We start from the raw sequence: 12115 nt of genomic DNA, 5'->3' as shown, positions 1-12115 counted from the left end.
CCCCAAGCCGGGCTCCGAATGCTTGGCCCGGCGCTCTTCCAGACTGGCTATCCTGCCAGTTCTTCCCAGAACCCTGTCTAAGAGTCACCCACCTGCCCGGCCTTTCTGGGCTCATCTAAAAGGCTCCTCCGCCAAGACTAGGGGACACCAGGAATTGGGTTTGTTTGCTGTGCCTCAGAAGGGGCAAGATGGCGACAGGTATCAGGGCGCAGGCGCAGCCGCGCGCTGCCAGTCGGGAGGTGTAGTTCGCCTTTCCCGCCTTTCGGAGAACGGACACCAGAAGGCCTCCATTCTTCTGTCCCTCTTTTTCTGCACGTTTTGAAAGGAAAGGAGCGACATCGCGAGGAGTGCTGGGAGTTGTGGTCCGAACCCAAACTCCCTCCTCTTTCGCTCTTGGTGTGCACGCGCAAGGAAGGCTGGGATTGTAGTTTCCTTGGCTTGTCCTCCACACCCTCCTCTCCGGCTTCGCGCGCCTCGCCTCCGCATGCCGTCTCCCAGCCAATGGGCTGCGCTCTCCGCTACGTGCGGCGTCACACGTAGTGGTCAAGATGGCGTTGGTACCTGGAGCTGAGGGTTCCCCGCGACCTTTATTCTAGGGGGGGTTAGGGACGGTGGGAAAGCAGGTTCGTCCCTGAAGCGCCGTTGAGGATTAGGATCGGATTCCTTAAGAGTCTTGGGAGCAATTATCAGCGGCCTCCAGCCCCGCCAGACGCAGCTCGAGGAGAGAGAATACACGCTACGACACCTGACACAGTGGACATCGCAGTTGCGCGTACCCGATCTGGGGGTTGCGGAGTTGCAAGTAGAGAAGAGGAACCCGAGCGTTCTCGACTTTGGGTTTCTCCGCGTGTGAAGTGGGAATGATAGTGCTGTATCTATCAAAGGCAAGAAGGAGAAGGGGTTTATTTGAGGCCCTGCGACGTGGTAGGTTCACCCTTCAGCCTTTGTTCGTGTTTAATCACAGAACAGTTGTGTGAAGAGGGTATTGTTGCCCCTGTTTTACGGATGAGAAAAGGGGCCCAATATACAAATAATCGCGGCCATAAGATCGAAGCCAGTACCTGCTACTGTTGAAGATCCAATCAAGTTTTGTGATTGATCTCCCTTTTAAATTTTGTACTTTGGGAGACATCGGATCTGGTAAAAATACTCAAATGGAAAGGAGTTTTTAATGTGCTTTATGATATTAACAAAGTTTTCTTATAAAATGTTAGGTTAATATTACCCTATGGGAATGTTGTGATACACAAAGTAGAGAAAAGTTATTTGTAAATTTTGGACCACTATACAAACGTGTGAGACTGTTCATGTCCTTGAATCTCCATTGTAGGTTAGGTTAGGAAGAGAAAATAAATAACGGCATTTGTGTACTATTTGCCCATTAGCTAAAACTCCTCTCTGAGGCCCAGGAAAATTGTTATTGTTGAAACCCAAGTCTGCCCCTTCAGAAAGGCAGGAAATGGGACAAATAGTCTCTAGGCTTTCCCACCACTCCCTCCCTGATCTTCCAATGCATTCTTTTCCATCTGTTTCCTACTGAGTTGAGGTACCACCTGCTTTCTGGCCAGATGCTTAAGAACTCTTGGAAAGATGATAAATGAAATCTAATAGAAGATTTTGTAGTTGAACGTATATTTTTTGATTTGAGCATCTTAGTGAGGCAGGTATAATTAAGATTACCCCCTACTAGGAGTGAGAAAAACACAGATATTCAAGAACTCACCCAATTGAAGGGAGTTGGGCTTTATAACTCCAGATCTTTGACTGGAATTCACCCAAATCCTATAGATTTGGGTGAATTCTCTTCTTGCAGTCCCCCGAATATCTTATAGTCCTTCCTCTTATCCTTGGGCTTGGTAGGTGCCAAGTACTGTTCTAAGCATTTAAAATACTTATTCCATCCTTAAAACAACTTTATGAGGTAGAAACGATTATCTAATTACAAATGAGGAAACTGAGGCATAGGAAGGAGGTGAAATAGCTTCCCTAAAGTTACACATTATAAGTAAATGGCGGTTATACTCCAGTAAAGATGTTTAAAAAAATAAGTAGGGGCTTCCCTGGTGGCACAGTGGTTGAGAATCTGCCTGCCAATGCAGGGGATCCGGGTTCGAGCCCTGGTCTGGGAAGATCCCACATGCCGCGGAGCAACTGGGCCCGTGAGCCACAATTACTGAGCCTGCGCGTCTGAAGCCTGTGCTCCGCAACAAGAGAGGCCGCGATAGTGAGAGGCCCGCGCACCGCGATGAAGAGTGGCCCCCGCTTGTCGCAACTAGAGAAAGCCCTCGCACAGAAACGAAGACCCAACACAGCCATAAGTAAATAAATAAATAAATAAATTTAAAAACAGGAAGGATGAAGATTTTTAAAAAATAATAATAATAATAAGTAAATGGTGGGACTTCCCTGGTGGTCCAGTGGTTAAGACTCCTCGCTTCCGCTGCAGGGGGCATGGGTTCCATCCCTGGTCGAGAAACCAAGATCCCCCATGCTGCAGTGGCACGACCAAATAATAATAATAATAATAATAATAATAATAATGATAATAAGTAAATGGTAAAGCCAGGATTTAAATGTAAGCAGCTTGGCTCCAGTGTCTGCTCTGGACTAGTGGTTCTTAAATTTCAATGTTCAAAGAATCACCTGAGTATCTTGTTAAAATACAAATTTTAGTTGAGTAGGTCTGGGTAGCACCTAAGAGCCTATATTTCTAACAAGCTCTCAACTGCTGATGCTCTGGCATCAACTACTACCTCTGATCTACCACACATCCTCCCTTTCCTTGGAACCGTATTTGTCTTTTGCAGCAAGAAACTGCCTTCCCCATGCTGTCGGTTACTGCTCCATATTCCCAAATGTTCCCAACATTGAATTCTCTTCTTTAAGAATCAGACTCAAACTTTACCCTCAAGAATATTGTCCTGCCCCTGCCTTTCTCTCTAGGATGAGACAGGCATTCTTGCCTCTGCTCCTACGCCACTTATTATACATCTTGCTACAGAACTCAGAACACTGAGTTATGGTCATTTGTTTGAAAATATTTCTGACCAGGCAGTGAGCTCTTTAAGGAGGCACAAGAGTCTGTACACTCTTGTGCCTAGCACATAAGAATAATAGCTAATACTTATCGACGGCTTTCTCTGTTCCAGATGCTGTTACATACCTAATAAACGTGTTTAATCTCCACAATAGCTTTATGAGATATATTATTACCCCCATTTTATGGATGAAGAAACTAAGGCACAGAGATTTCAAGTAGTTTGCCCAGTGAAACAAGCTAGTAAGTAGCAGAGCCATGAATTCGAATGAAGGCACTTTGACTCCAGGAAATGTATGGTAAATAAGAACCACTCTCCTCTACCTCTGGTCTGAGAAAATGCATTGGAATACAATACCTATCTCAAACTTTATTCCTCTATTCACAAAGCAGATTAAGCAGGTTTCTTGGAACAAACTTCAAGATGCCTACCATCCACCATTCTAATTTTGTAGTACTCTGTTGGAGAAGGTGGATTTCACCATTATCATGAAAATATCTGAAAATAGCTCCTATGGTATTGTACAGGTAGGCAAATTGAAATGGATAAGACCTTAGAGATTCATTTTCTGAATTAAAAAAAACTGAGGTCCAAAGAAGAAATGAGTTAACCAAAGTCATACAAGAATTTCATGGCAGGACTGGGACTGGAAAGCAGCCCTTTTGACTTACAGGCTGCTGCTCTTTCCACTGTATCACACTGCCCGTAGATTCTTACCATCAGAAAGTTTTATTACCATACTGGTATAGCCAGAGGTGTACTAAAAGAGAATAGCAAGACCAAAATTTTTTAAAAATATACAAGTAGAATATCAAATAGATCAAAATAAGTGGATTTGGGGGACAGAAAAGAAAGAAGGAAAGTAAACTGGAGATAACTGGCAATTACATATCCAGGCTCAATAGAGGATTAGAAGTGCTTGGAACAATCTAGAACAGGTTCAAAAAGGTAAAAGATCTGGCCACTGCCTTGTCCACTGCATCCCTTACTCTCCCCCACTGTCCATTCAATTCTATAGTCTCTACTTCCTAGGTAGCTGACCCCGTTGTTTTAGTAGGCTGATGATGAGGCCTCCTCACCTGTGTGAGATGGACCTTTATACCAACACTTTTTCTCCAGAGGAACCTCTCTATACTCCTTGCCAGTACATCTACCATACTGCCACTACTGTCAGGGTGCATTTTCTGAACTTCAAAGCACTTGTCAGTCCCCTGCATAAAACTTGGGAGGCTCCCAGATGCTAACAGAATAAAGTTTTAGCTTTTTTGTAAGCAAACCCATGCTAATTCAAAGAAACATCCTTACACATCTAAGCTTTTCCTAGAGCACTGCTGTCACCTTTTAATCTAGTCTGAAATCTAATGTTTTCCTTAAGTTTACTGCTTCCCTTGAAGCCCTTTCAAATGGAGTTCTTCCTTCTCCCCCCATCTTCAATATCCTGAACCAGAAATAAAGGCTGGCATTCTCCTAACTTGTCACTACATCTGTATTAAGGTCAACTACCCCTGTTTTAAGGCTTTCACCATTAAGCCATTCAAACTCCATTTCACCCTCATTCCATCACTCTAGGGATGAAAGGATCTTAAGGAGAAGATTTTTTTTTTTTAATAAATTTATTTATTTTTGCTGCGTTGCGTCTTCACTGCTGTGTGTGGGCTTTCTCTAGTTGTGGTGAGCAGGGGCTACACTTGGTTGTGGTGCTTGGGCTTCTCATTGCAGTAGCTCCTCTTGTTGCAGAGCACGGGCTCTAGGCGCATGGGCTTCAGTAGTTGTGGCTTGCAGGCCCTAGAGGGCAGGCTCAGTAGTTGTGGCACAGGGGCTTAGTTGCTCCACAGCATGTGGGATCTTCCCGGACCAGGGCTCGAACCCATGTCCCCTGCATTGGCAGGTGGATTCTTAACCACTGTGCCACCAGGGAAGTCCCATTCCACCTCTGAATCAGTAAGCAAGGTATTCCACATTCAAAACAAAACTTCTTTTTTTGCAGATTCTTACTCCTTTACCCTCACCAAACCTGCTCTTCAGCTTCAGTGAAATCTGCAGTTTACAGTCTCCCAGTTCCAAATCTGTTCCCTCATCTGGTTTTGCTTTCTTCCCTTTCTACCCTGGACTCCATGATGATTTATTTCAAACTCAGTCTCATCAACACTTTCAAGTCCATTCAGCCATCTCTGTCCTTCCACATTGACCCTGAAACAGCCCTCAACCTTGAATCAGTTTCTTCCCTGCATCCCTCCTCATGATGATTGGTCTATTAGTTAACTATTAGTGCATAATACGTTATCCCAAAGCTTAGTGACTTAAAACAATAATTTTTTTTTTTTAATTTCATACAGTTTTTGCAGTTTCTATGGGAATCAAGAGTGGCTTAGGAGGGTGTTTCTGGCTTGGGATCTCTAAAAGGTTGCAGTCATCTGAAGGCTGACTAGGGCTAGAGGATCAACTTCCAGGTAGGTCACTCACATGGTTGGCAAGTTAGTGAGGCAAGAGGTCTGTTTCTCACTATATGGATCTCCTTATAAGGCTGCTTGAGCATCCTTATGAAATGGTAGCTGGCGTCCCCCAGAACAAGTGTTCCAAGAGAGCAATGTAGAAACTGCGGTATTGTGATGTGCCTGGGTGTGTATATACAAAAGCAGGTTTTATGTTTGTGTGTATATGACACATACCATGAAAGGGAATTTGTACAAAGCAGTAAATCTAGAACAACTTGACAGAAGTAAGTTGAAATAATATTAGGTAGCATTTGTTTAAGTCCCATTATAAAAAGAGCACCTTGTGTGTATTATCTCATTTAAACCTCACAACATTCCCATGATGTAGTAATTATTGTTCCATTTTACAGCTGAGGAAACCAAGGCCTAGAGAGGAGAAATTATCCAAAGTCTGATATCACCAGAAGACTTCCCAAGAACACACAGATACTACAGAGTCCTAGTTACCTATGGTTGCATAACAAACCATTGCTGTGGCTTAAACGATTTATTTTGCTCTCGAATCTCCAGTTTGGGTAGGGTTTAGTGGAGACAGCTCATCTCTGCTCCTCTGGGCAACTTGAAGACTAAGAGCTGGAATCATCTGAGTGCTCATTCATGCATATGATTAGCAATTGATGTTGGCTGTTGCCTGGAATCTTTGCTGGGATTATCAGCGGGAACATCTGTATGTGGCATCTCCATGTGGCCTAGGCTTCCTTACAGCATGTGGCCAGATTCCAAGGGTGAGTGACTGGAGAGAAGGAAACAAGAGGAAACTATATCATTTTTATAATCAAGCTATGGAAGTCATAGCATTATTTCTGCCATACTCTTGATTGGAACAGTCAAGCCCACCCGGGTTCAAGGGGAAGGGAAATAGATTCCATTGCTAGATAGAAGAGTGGTAGAGTTCTGAAAGAACTCTGTACCATTTCTGTGGGACCAGAAATGTTGCTGTGGCCATATTTGGAAAATGTCCTCTGTCCACAACAATTCATATCCCTCTCACATGCAAAACACACTCATTCCTTCCCCGCAAAACCCAAAGTGTCTTCCCATTATGACCGCAGACCTGGGTTGTTCAGAGACTAGGAGGTTGCAGTCATACTGTGAAATTCCATTTATATAAAGTTCAAAAGCAGTAAAATATAATCTGTAGTTATAGAAGTCTGAAGAATAAATACCTTTAGCGGAGCAACTACTTGAATGGAACTTGTAGGAATGTACCAGGGTGCTATAAATGTTCTATATCTTGATCTGGGTAGGGATTATATAAATAGATATGCACATGTAAAAGTTTACCAAGCTGTACATGTAAGCTGTACATGTTTACCAAGTGCACATGTAAATTGTGTCCTTTCTGTAGATTATACCTCAATAAAAAGTAAAAGGGCACTACAGTGGTAGATACAAGCCATTACACATTTGTCAAAACCTGTGGAATGTACTACACAACGAGTGAACCCTAATGTAAACTGTGGACTTTGGGTGATAATTATGTGTCATTATCATATCATAATCGATGTGTAGGTTCATCGATTGTAACAAATGTACCACTCTGGTGTGGGATGTTGATAGTGAGGGAGGATAGGAGGCAAATGAGAATTTTCCACTCAATTTTGCTGTGAACATAAAACTCCTCTAAAAAATAATTAATTAATAATTTTAAAAAGCCGTTAAGTTAAAAGGATTGAAAAAAACCTATCTGTGCCAGTTAGGGGCCGCGTGTGTGTGTGTGTATGTGAGAGACAAATGATAGATGAAAATATATGGATGGGTGAATGAGTGAGTGAGTAAAATGATTTAAGGAACAATGGAAATTTTTGGTTCACTTAAAAGTAAGTGCTGGGGTAGTTCTGGCTTCAGGCATTACTGAATCCAGGATTCTAACAGGGCCAGTCTTAGTATCTCTCCATCCCTCAGCTCTGTCTTCTACTGTGTTAGCTTCATTCTCAGGCTACATGTGTTGGCTCCCAGCAGTTCCAGCTTATATGATCCCCCTGCTTATAGGCTCAGAAGAAAAGAGCACATGTCATTTCTTCCAGCAGTCTTAACAAAACTCGTCTTGCTCTGTTGCTGTTGACTCCATCTGAGTCACATGCCAATCCCTGAACTGTGGCCAGGGGAATGTAATGCCCTGATTTGCCAGGCCTGAACCACATGTTACTCTCTGGGAAAGGAGGAAGGGTGTGGGTAAAGTCAGTTATTCCCAAAGCACAGGGAGTGGGTGTGAGTGTGGGCTTGGTTTCCCTTAGGAAAGTTAGGGTACTATAATCAGAGGAAAATAAAAGAATGCCACACAGCAAAATCAGAGATGCTTACTAAAGTAAACGATGGCAATGTGATAAGAGTCATAAAAATGTTCCTACCCTTAGATATGGGATTCCCATTTGTGGGAATAATCCAAAATATGGGAACACTTACATATACAAAGATTTTAATTTCAATGCTATCTAAAAAAATTGACAATTATCTTACAATAGGAGAGTATTTACATACCCCACATCTGTTTCAGTATGTAGTCATTTAAGATGAAAATTACAAATAATTAACATCAAGGAATATGCTTGTGTACATGGTAAAAGCATGTATATGTAAACATCAAAAAAATAATAGTAATAATGGAAGAAAAACATGCCAAAGCAATAGCATACTAGAGTGGTAGAACCATGGATGATCCTTTTCCCTTCACTGTATTTCCAAGTCTTCTTTTAGTATTTATATTATTGTTATGATTTAATGTATTTTGTAAAACTCCTTAGTGTCTTACCAAGAATATTTCTTTCTCTTAAGTATGGAGTAGAGCCAGAATAAACAAACTGCTACATCAGTTGGCTAGTGATTGTGGTTAAGGTCATAGATCCTCAGAGTTAGAAGAAACCTCAGAGATATTCAGTTTAACCCCCCCATTTTACAGGAGAGGTGTCTGAGACCCAGAGAGGTAGATTGAACCAATCAATTAAGATTTGGATTTTGGTGAGATTGTCTGCTTTTCTGAAAACCCATCCTCAAGTTCAAGTTGATATCTAGCCTTCCATTACTAATTCAAATTAAAGCAGTTACCGTGTTCGTTGGGAAAGTGATGTTCTTAAAAGAATATTAAAAACTAACATCATGGCCCCTTAGGTCCTTCCCTTTCACATCCTTGCACATCTTTCTTTGTAAACAACTTAGTGAATAAATGCAAAGGAAGCCTAGATCTGGCTAAATTTAATGGGCCAATGTTTACTTCTTTTGGGTATCAACTTATTCATTCAATGAATGTCAGGCCATGAAATTATGAAGATGAATAAGATACAACAATTATCCTCCTGGAGCTCACAGTTGAGTGGGGAAGTTAGACACATGCAGTTAGCTCTATATACCATAGGAGAACGTGGTAACACAGAACGTTCACAGAGGCATTTAAGGAGTGCTATGGGATCAGGGAGAAAAGGATTGTTTCCATCACAGAAGGCTTCTTAGCAGAGGTAGCATTTGAGCTGGGCCTCACAAAGTAACAGGATTTTACCAGGCAGAGAAGTAAGGAGAGGGTATCAAGGGTGTCACGGCAGAGAAAATAGAAGCAAAGGCATGGAAGCATAAAAGGACACATAGAAGTGAAATGAGGGATGTTGGATTCTTAGTGGTCCTCAACTGGGAGTACCTGTCAGAACAACTTGGGGTGCTCTATCAAATTTCAGAAGATTGTGATGTACACTCTTGGCTAAAAGCCTTAGGTGGCCACTGAGATCTTGTCCGTACCCTAAATAATTACCACAGTACCTCACAAGAGAGCACCAGACCTAATAACACAAGTTATTGCCATTTAATCCTCGTTGGAACCCAAGTGGCAGAAATACTGTCTGTGCTCTGGATGGTGATTTGACACTGATTAATGACTTGATCATTAGAAAGCTAAAGGGAATTGCAAATGAAAATGGAAATAAAGACATAATCTCACACATTAAGTTTTCCCTAGTTCATTTTTGAAAAAAAAATTCAGGTTCACCCAAGTGCTAAGGTGCCTCAGGTGAGGAGCTGATTATAATCAGTGATTATCCAAGGTGAGATCCAAGATATTTCATGAAGATGGAAATAATAACCCTGTCGGAAATGGAAATCAGCTATCATGGGGGAGGGGGCTATAAATCCAAACATAATATTCAACTTGTCTTCACCTCAGAGAGTTTCCAGCTGTTTATGACATTTGCTGTGATTTGCCAGAGATGAAATGCATTTTTTAAAACTCTGCTGCAGCCAGCAGAATGAAAGCCTTGGAGCCATAGTCTCTTTCAAAAAGTGTTGAGCACTTGTGAAGTCTTCAGAGAAATGGTAGAAAGTGTCTGCTTTCTTGTCAGTTCCAGTGAAGGTTTTTTTCCTGTAACCCTAGGACTGATCATTATTTTCTAGGTAAGCTAGTGGAAGACCAGGTCAGGTCTCTCATGGGTGAAAGGGCACTTACTGAGATGCTATGGGCTTTAAACTTAGCACATGAAAAAAAAAAAAAAAAACTTACCGCATCAAGGCCAGCAGTTCAAATCCCAGCCTTGCTAAAGGCAGAGATAATAAAGCAACACTTGTTTATGGAGAGCCTGGGAAATATATGTGTTGAGAAACGATTGTGGGAAGGAAATGGTCCAAATAACGCTTGTGTGAGTGTGCTCATGTGCGCACGCGTGCACACACACACATACACACACACACACACACACATACGCACCCTGAGCTGAAGTGTACAAGGCAATCAGTGCTGATAGCAGTTATCTCACCAGACTCTCATTAGATAGGAGACTCCTTGAGAGCAAGGACTGAGGTTTTTGACTTCTGAATCCCCAGCACTGTTGACTGAATTACTGAATGGTGTGTTGAACCCAAAAGGACAGTGGTGTGGGCATGTGGCAGTGTCTTCCCACAGTCACCCAGACTGCCTTAGTTTCCCCAGGCAGGCCTTACACCTTCATGCTCTGCCCTGGGGCTGTTCTCCTTCCATTCTTCCTCTGCCTGGAATGCTTTTACCCTGTCCCTTCATCCACCCCCTTGCCTTTTGAAGCCTATCAAAATCCTTCTTATTCTTTATAGTCCGTCTCAAAATGTCTTTTGAAAATAATTCTCCAAGCACAGATAGGAGCAGGGCATGTTCTTGGAAGTCAGAAAGATTTGGGTTTGAATCCAGTTCTACCTCATTCAAGTTCTTGAACAAGTTACCTCACGTCCTTGTGCCTCTGTTTCCTCCAGATGAGCTTTGGGGAAGATTTAATGTGATAACGTATGTACAGCGCCTGGGTCAGTGACCAGCACAGGATAGATTATCAGTAACTGTTAGCTCTCTGAAACCCAGCTCAGTTCTTTAAAAATGTTAGGTCCCTCTGCCTATACATTCTTTAGGTTTCCATTAGACTTCTTCCCCCTCCCCAACCCCGACTCCCTCATCAAGAATAACTGCTCCCTCCTCTGTTCTGTAGTGCTTTGTTTATGCCTGTTTTCTAGCACTTAGTATAAACTGACTTGTGCTGTAACTCATTGTGTTTCCCTCCCACTTTGGCTGAAAATGCCTCAAGGGCAGTATCTCCAGCAACTACATTAGGGACTAGCTTAGGACAGACATTTCATAAATGGTTATCTAATTGAAACATATAACCCAGCTTTCCAGGAGGCAAAGTGAGCATGTAACATGTCTTCTCTCAACCAGCGTTGAATGGTCTAAGTAGCAAGGAGGAAATTCCCCTGCAATTAAGTGGTTCAGAGTTGATTGCTGTCCATCCAGCCTGAGTGAGCAGAGCCTCCACTTCCAGATGTCTTTGTTTCTCTCACTTCCAACTCAGCCCGGCCAGAGGAGCATTCCCATAAGGGTAACTCAATATATGGGTTTTTTTTTTTGCTGATCTGATTAGAGTGTGAAATATTTTCTTTGGAGAAAATGCACAAGAGTGAGGTTTTCTTCTTTTTCGCAAGGAGTAGAAGGTGAGGGAGAAAGAGGAAAATTGAAGCCAGAGGAAAATCTGTTGTAACACAGGAGATGAACACATACAGTCAACACATCAGATACTGTCCTGGGTCAAAACTTCAGAGCCTGAGCCATAAAGGACTCCATACCTTTGCACTGATCCTAGGAAAAGAATTAAACAGAAGCAAAAGCAAAAAACAAATTTAAAAATCTCTTCCCCAGAAGCTATTCTTTGCAGTGATATCTGTACCAATGAACTGGAAGCAACCTAAAAATTCAGTCCAATTCAACAAATATTTACTGAACTGCTAAGTGCAGGGGCATTGGATTTATGGAGATAATGGTGAAGATAGACTTTTAACCTTAGTCTGTTCTTCTATTCACTCAATTATTTTCATCCTTGGGAAAAACACAGTATTTCAGTCAGTGTTCACCTAAGGAAGCAGAACTCTTATGAATTATGGGATAAGGGGTTTATTACAGGAATTGGAACTTGTACAGTTGTGGGAGGAGCTGGGGCAGTGTAGTTCTGAAAGTGGAGGGGGGCGGAGATCAGTGAAGTCACCAACCAGAAGAAACCAAGCACACCCAGCTGCAGAATGGGGCTGTGATGGGGGAGCTGATAGAGAAGTCTAAGGGGGAAGTCTGTGGGTGCACAGCCAAGTGTCTGGTGG

The 12115-nt window shown here is 42.4% G+C and overlaps 1 protein-coding gene across 13 annotated transcripts in view; it reads right to left on the bottom strand.

Moving 5' to 3' along the window:
* Positions 1-199, bottom strand: part of EMSY (EMSY transcriptional repressor, BRCA2 interacting) — an 81490-nt gene extending 81291 nt beyond the window's left edge. For all 13 annotated transcript variants that reach the window (XM_082342267.1, XM_082342270.1, XM_082342272.1 and 10 more), the window contains exon 1: positions 93-199. The gene's annotated coding sequence lies outside the window, so the exon portion shown is untranslated. The remainder of the gene's footprint in view (positions 1-92) is intronic.
* Positions 200-12115: the final 11916 nt, after the last annotated feature.

The sequence above is a fragment of the Balaenoptera borealis genome (assembly GCF_965194805.1).
Source record: "Balaenoptera borealis genome assembly, chromosome: 11".
NCBI classification, from domain to species: domain Eukaryota; kingdom Metazoa; phylum Chordata; class Mammalia; order Artiodactyla; family Balaenopteridae; genus Balaenoptera; species Balaenoptera borealis.
The sequence above is the reverse complement of the archived record's forward strand: the minus strand, read 5'-3'. Positions and strand labels throughout refer to the sequence as shown.